This window comes from Aegilops tauschii, unplaced genomic scaffold, assembly GCF_002575655.3.
Source record: "Aegilops tauschii subsp. strangulata cultivar AL8/78 unplaced genomic scaffold, Aet v6.0 Super-Scaffold_285, whole genome shotgun sequence".
Taxonomy (NCBI): Eukaryota; Viridiplantae; Streptophyta; class Magnoliopsida; order Poales; family Poaceae; genus Aegilops; species Aegilops tauschii.
The window spans coordinates 721450-728210 of record NW_027332466.1 but is presented as its reverse complement, the minus strand read 5'-3'; positions in this window follow the sequence as shown (position 1 = coordinate 728210).

The following is a 6761-nucleotide window of genomic DNA, read 5'->3' as shown; positions in this document are numbered from 1 at the left end:
ATAACAAATGAAGTCAGAAAGGATTGAAAAATGATGATGTGGCTTTGAATGGTGCATTTTGAACACCCAAAAAGTCGGGAGTTCAAATAAGTTTTCAAAAATGAAATCCCTTTGTAACAGACGAGTTTCCGTATGAAATCCTGATACTTTGAAAGAGATTGTCCGTTTTGTACACGAAGTGCATCCAGTTTTTGCCGTAACCCTCTCAACTTTCTTGCACATGCTATGTCGATGAAATGATGATACCATGCCAACTTTCAACCTTTTCAGAGTTCATTTGAAATGCTTTTCAATTTTAGGGTCTTATAGCTCAAAATAATTAGTAAATGCATGAAAAATAACAAATAAAGTCAGAGAGGATTGAAAAATGATGATGTGGCTTTGAATGGTGCATTTTGAACACACAAAAAGGCGGGAGTTCAAATAACTTTTCAAAAATGAAATCCCTTTGTAACAGACGAGTTTCCGTATGAAATCCTGATACTTTGAAAGAGATTGTCCGTTTTGTACACGAAGTACATCCAGTTTTTGCCGTAACCCTCTCAACTTTCTTGCACATTCTATGTGGATGAAATGATGATACCATGCCAACTTTTAACCTTTTCCGAGTTCATTTGAAATGCTTTTCAATTTTAGGGTCTTATAGCTCAAAATAATTAGTAAATGCATGAAAAATAACAAATAAAGTCAGAGAGGATTGAAAAATGATGATGTGGCTTTGAATGGTGCATTTTGAACACACAAAAAGGCAGGAGTTCAAATAAGTTTTCAAAAATGAAATCCCTTTGTACCAGACGAGTTTCCGTATGAAATCCTGATACTTTGAAAGAGATTGTCCGTTTTGTACACGAAGTGCATCCAGTTTTTGCCGTAACCCTCTCAACTTTCTTGCACATTCTATGTGGATGAAATGATGATACCATGCCAACTTTCAACCTTTTCAGAGTTCATTTGAAATGCTTTTCAATTTTAGGGTCTTATAGCTCAAAATAATTAGTAAATGCATGAAAAATAACAAATGAAGTCAGAAAGGATTGAAAAATGATGATGTGCCTTTGAATGGTGCATTTTGAACACACAAAAAGTCAGGAGTTCAAATAAGTTTAAAAAATGAAATCCCTTTGTAACAGACGAGTTTCCGTATGAAATCCTGATACTTTGAAAGAGATTGTCCGTTTTGTACACGAAGTGCATCCAGTTTTTGCCGTAACCCTCTCAACTTTCTTGCACATGCTATGTGGATGAAATGATGATACCATGCCAACTTTCAACCTTTTCAGAGTTCATTTGAAATGCTTCTCAATTTTAGGGTCTTATAGCTCAAAATAATTAGTAAATGCATGAAACATAACAAATGAGGTCAGAAAGGATTGAAAAATGATGATGTGGCTTTGAATGGTGCATTTTGATCACACAAAAAGTCAGGAGTTGAAATAAGTTTTCAAAAATGAAATCCCTTTGTAACAGACGAGTTTCCGTATGAAATCATGATACTTTGAAAGGGATTGTCCGTTTTGTACATGAAGTGCATCCAGTTTTTGCCGTAACCCTCTCAACTTTCTTGCACACGCTATGTGGATGAAATGATGATACCATGCCAACTTTCAACCTTTTTGAGAGTTCATTTGAAATGCTTGTCAATTTTAGGGTCTTATAGCTCAAAATAATTAGTAAATGCATGAAAAATAACAAATGAAGTCAGAAAGGATTGAAAAATGATGATGTGGCTTTGAATGGTTCATTTTGAACACACAAAAAGTCAGGAGTTCAAATAACTTTTAGAAAATGAAATCACTTTGTAAAAGACGAGTTTCGGTATGAAATCCTGATACTTTGAAAGAGATTGTCCGTTTTGTACACGAAGTGCATCCAGTTTTTGCCGTAACCCTCTCAACTTTCTTGCACATGCTATGTGGATGAAATGATGATACCATGCCAACTTTCAACCTTTTCAGAGTTCATTTGAAATGCTTGTCAATTTTAGGGTCTTATAGCTCAAAATAATTAGTAAATGCATGAAAAATAACAAATGAAGTCAGAAAGGATTGAAAGATGATGATGTGGCTATGAATGGTGCATTTTGAACACACAAAAAGTCAGGAGTTCAAATAAGTTTAAAAAATGAAATCCCTTTGTAACAGACGAGTTTCCGTATGAAATCCTGATACTTTGAAAGAGATTGTCCGTTTTGTACACGAAGTGCATCCAGTTTTTGCCGTAACCCTCTCAACTTTCTTGCACATGCTATGTGGATGAAATGATGATACCATGCCAACTTTCAACCTTTTCAGAGTTCATTTGAAATGCTTTTTAATTCTAGGGTCTTATAGCTCAAAATAATTAGTAAATGCATGAAAAATAACAAATGAAGTCAGAAAAGATTGAAAAATGATGATGTGGCTTTGAATGGTGCATTTTGATCACACAAAAAGTCAGGAGTTGAAATAAGTTTTAAAAAATGAAATCCCTTTGTAACAGACGAGTTTCCGTATGAAATCCTGATACTTTGAAAGAGATTGTCCATTTTGTACACGAAGTGCATCCAGTTTTTGCCGTAACCCTCTCAACTTTCTTGCACACGCTATGTGGATGAAATGATGATACCATGCCAACTTTCAACCTTTTTCCGAGTTCATTTGAAATGCTTGTCAATTTTAGGGTCTTATAGCTCAAAATAATTAGTAAATGCATGAAAAATAAAAAATGAAGTCAGAAAGGATTGAAAAATGATGATGTGGCTTTGAATGGTGCATTTTGAAAACACAAAAAGTCAGGAGTTCAAATAAGTTTAAAAAATGAAATCCCTTTGTAACAGACGAGTTTCCGTATGAAATCCTGATACTTTGAAAGAGATTGTCCGTTTTGTACACGAAGTGCATCCAGTTTTTGCCGTAACCCTCTCAACTTTCTTGCACATGCTATGTGGATGAAATGCTGATACCATGCCAACTTTCAACCTTTTCAGAGTTCATTTGAAATGCTTTTCAATTTTAGGGTCTTATAGCTCAAAATAATTAGTAAATGCATGAAACATAACAAATGAGGTCAGAAAGGATTGAAAAATGATGATGTGGCTTTGAATGGTGCATTTTGATCACACAAAAAGTCAGGAGTTGAAATAAGTTTTCAAAAATGAAATCCCTTTGTAACAGACGAGTTTCCGTATGAAATCATGATACTTTGAAAGGGATTGTCCGTTTTGTACATGAAGTGCATCCAGTTTTTGCCGTAACCCTCTCAACTTTCTTGCACACGCTATGTGGATGAAATGATGATACCATGCCAACTTTCAACCTTTTTCACAGTTCATTTGAAATGCTTGTCAATTTTAGGGTCTTATAGCTCAAAATAATTAGTAAATGCATGAAAAATAACAAATGAAGTCAGAAAGGATTGAAAAATGATGATGTGGCTTTGAATGGTTCATTTTGAACACACAAAAAGTCAGGAGTTCAAATAAGTTTTAGAAAATGAAATCACTTTGTAAAAGACGAGTTTCGGTATGAAATCCTGATACTTTGAAAGAGATTGTCCGTTTTGTACACGAAGTGCATCCAGTTTTTGCCGTAACCCTCTCAAATTTCTTGCACATGCTATGTGGATGAAATGATGATACCATGCCAACTTTCAACCTTTTCAGAGTTCATTTGAAATGCTTGTCAATTTTAGGGTCTTATAGCTCAAAATAATTGGTAAATGCATGAAAAATAACAAATGAAGTCAGAAAGGATTGAAAGATGATGATGTGGCTATGAATGGTGCATTTTGAACACACAAAAAGTCAGGAGTTCAAATAAGTTTAAAAAATGAAATCCCTTTGTAACAGACGAGTTTCCGTATGAAATCCTGATACTTTGAAAGAGATTGTCCGTTTTGTACACGAAGTGCATCCAGTTTTTGCCGTAACCCTCTCAACTTTCTTGCACATGCTATGTGGATGAAATGATGATACCATGCCAACTTTCAACCTTTACAGAGTTCATTTGAAATGCTTTTTAATTCTAGGGTCTTATAGCTCAAAATAATTAGTAAATGCATGAAAAATAACAAATGAAGTCAGAAAAGATTGAAAAATGATGATGTGGCTTTGAATGGTGCATTTTGAACAGACAAAAAGTCAGGAGTTCAAATAAGTTTTAAAAAATGAAATCCCTTTGTAACAGACGAGTTTCCGTATGAAATCCTGATACTTTGAAAGAGATTGTCCATTTTGTACACGAAGTGCACCAGTTTTTGCCGTAACCCTCTCAACTTTCTTGCACACGCTATGTGGATGAAATGATGATACCATGCCAACTTTCAACCTTTTTCAGAGTTCATTTGAAATGCTTGTCAATTTTAGGGTCTTATAGCTCAAAATAATTAGTAAATGCATGAAAAATAACAAATGAAGTCAGAAAGGATTGAAAAATTATGATGTGGCTTTGAATGGTGCATTTTGAACACACAAAAAGTCAGGAGTTCAAATAAGTTTAAAAAAATGAAATCCCTTTGTAACAAACGAGTTTCCGTATGAAATCCTGATACTTTGAAAGAGATTGTCCGTTTTGTACACCAAGTGCATCCAGTTTTTGCCGTAACCCTCTCAACTTTCTTGCACATGCTATGTGGATGAAATGATGATACCATGCCAACTTTCAACCTTTTCCGAGTTCATTTGAAATGCTTTTCAATTTTAGGGTCTTATAGATCAAAATAATTAGTAAATGCATGAAAAATAACAAATGAAGTCAGAAAAGATTGAAAAATGATGATGTGGCTTTGAATGGTGCATTTTGAACACACAAAAAGTTAGGAGTTCAAATAAGTTGTAAAAAATGAAATCCCTTTATAACAGACGAGTTGCCATATTAAATCCTGATACTTTGAAAGATCTTGTCCGTTTTGTACACGAAGCGCATCCAGTTTTTGCCGTAACCCTCTCAACTTTCTTGCACATGCTATGTGGATGAAATGATGATACCATGCCAACTTTCAACCTTTTCAGAGTTCATTTGAAACGCTTGTCAATTTTAGGGTCTTATAGCTCAAAATAATTAGTAAATGCATGAAAAATAACAAATGAAGTCAGAAAGGATTGAAAGATGATGATGTGGCTATGAATGGTGCATTTTGAACACACAAAAAGTCAGGAGTTCAAATAAGTTTAAAAAATGAAATCCCTTTGTAACAGACGAGTTTCCGTATGAAATCCTGATACTTTGAAAGAGATTGTCCGTTTTGTACACGAAGTGCATCCAGTTTTTGCCGTAACCCTCTCAACTTTCTTGCACATGCTATGTGGATGAAATGATGATACCATGCCAACTTTCAACCTTTTCAGAGTTCATTTGAAATGCTTTTTAATTCTAGGGTCTTATAGCTCAAAATAATTAGTAAATGCATGAAAAATAACAAATGAAGTCAGAAAAGATTGAAAAATGATGATGTGGCTTTGAATGGTGCATTTTGAACAGACAAAAAGTCAGGAGTTCAAATAAGTTTTAAAAAATGAAATCCCTTTGTAACAGACGAGTTTCCGTATGAAATCCTGATACTTTGAAAGAGATTGTCCATTTTGTACACGAAGTGCACCAGTTTTTGCCGTAACCCTCTCAACTTTCTTGCACACGCTATGTGGATGAAATGATGATACCATGCCAACTTTCAACCTTTTTCAGAGTTCATTTGAAATGCTTGTCAATTTTAGGGTCTTATAGCTCAAAATAATTAGTAAATGCATGAAAAATAACAAATGAAGTCAGAAAGGATTGAAAAATGATAATGTGGCTTTGAATGGTGCATTTTGAACACACAAAAAGTCAGGAGTTCAAATAAGTTTTCAAAAATGAAATCCCTTTGTAACAGACGAGTTTCCGTATGAAATCCTGATACTTTGAAAGAGATTGTCCGTTTTGTACACGAAGTGCATCCAGTTTTTGCCGCAACCCTCTCAACTTTCTTGCACATGCTATGTGGATGAAATGATGATACCATGCCAACTTTCAACCTTTTCAGAGTTCATTTGAAATGCTTGTCAATTTTAGGGTCTTATAGCTCAAAATAATTAGTAAATGCATGAAAAATAACAAATGAAGTCAGAAAGGATTGAAAAATGATGATGTGGCTTTGAATGGTGCATTTTGAACACACAAAAAGTCAGGAGTTCAAATAAGTTTTCAAAAATGAAATCCCTTTGTAACAAACGAGTTTCCGTATGAAATCCTGATACTTTGAAAGAGATTGTCCGTTTTGTACACGAAGTGCATCTAGTTTTTGCCGTAACCCTCTCAACTTTCTTGCACATGCTATGTGGATGAAATGATGATACCATGCCAACTTTCAACCTTTTCCGAGTTCATTTGAAATGCTTTTCAATTTTAGGGTCTTATAGCTCAAAATAATTAGCAAATGCATGAAAAATAACAAATGAAGCCAGAAAGGATTGAAAAACGATGATGTGGCTTTGAATGGTGCATTTTGAACACACAAAAAGTCGGGAGTTCAAATAAGTTTTAAAAAATGAAATCCCTTTGTAACAGACGAGTTTCCGTATGAAATCCTGATACTTTGAAAGAGATTGTCCGTTTTGTACACGAAGTGCATCCAGTTTTTGCCGTAACCCTCTCAACTTTCTTGCACATGCTATGTGGATGAAATGATGATACCATGCCAACTTTCAACCTTTTCAGAGTTCATTTGAAATGCTTTTCAATTTTAGGGTCTTATAGCTCAAAATAATTAGTAAATGCATGAAAAATAACAAATAAAGTCAGAGAGGA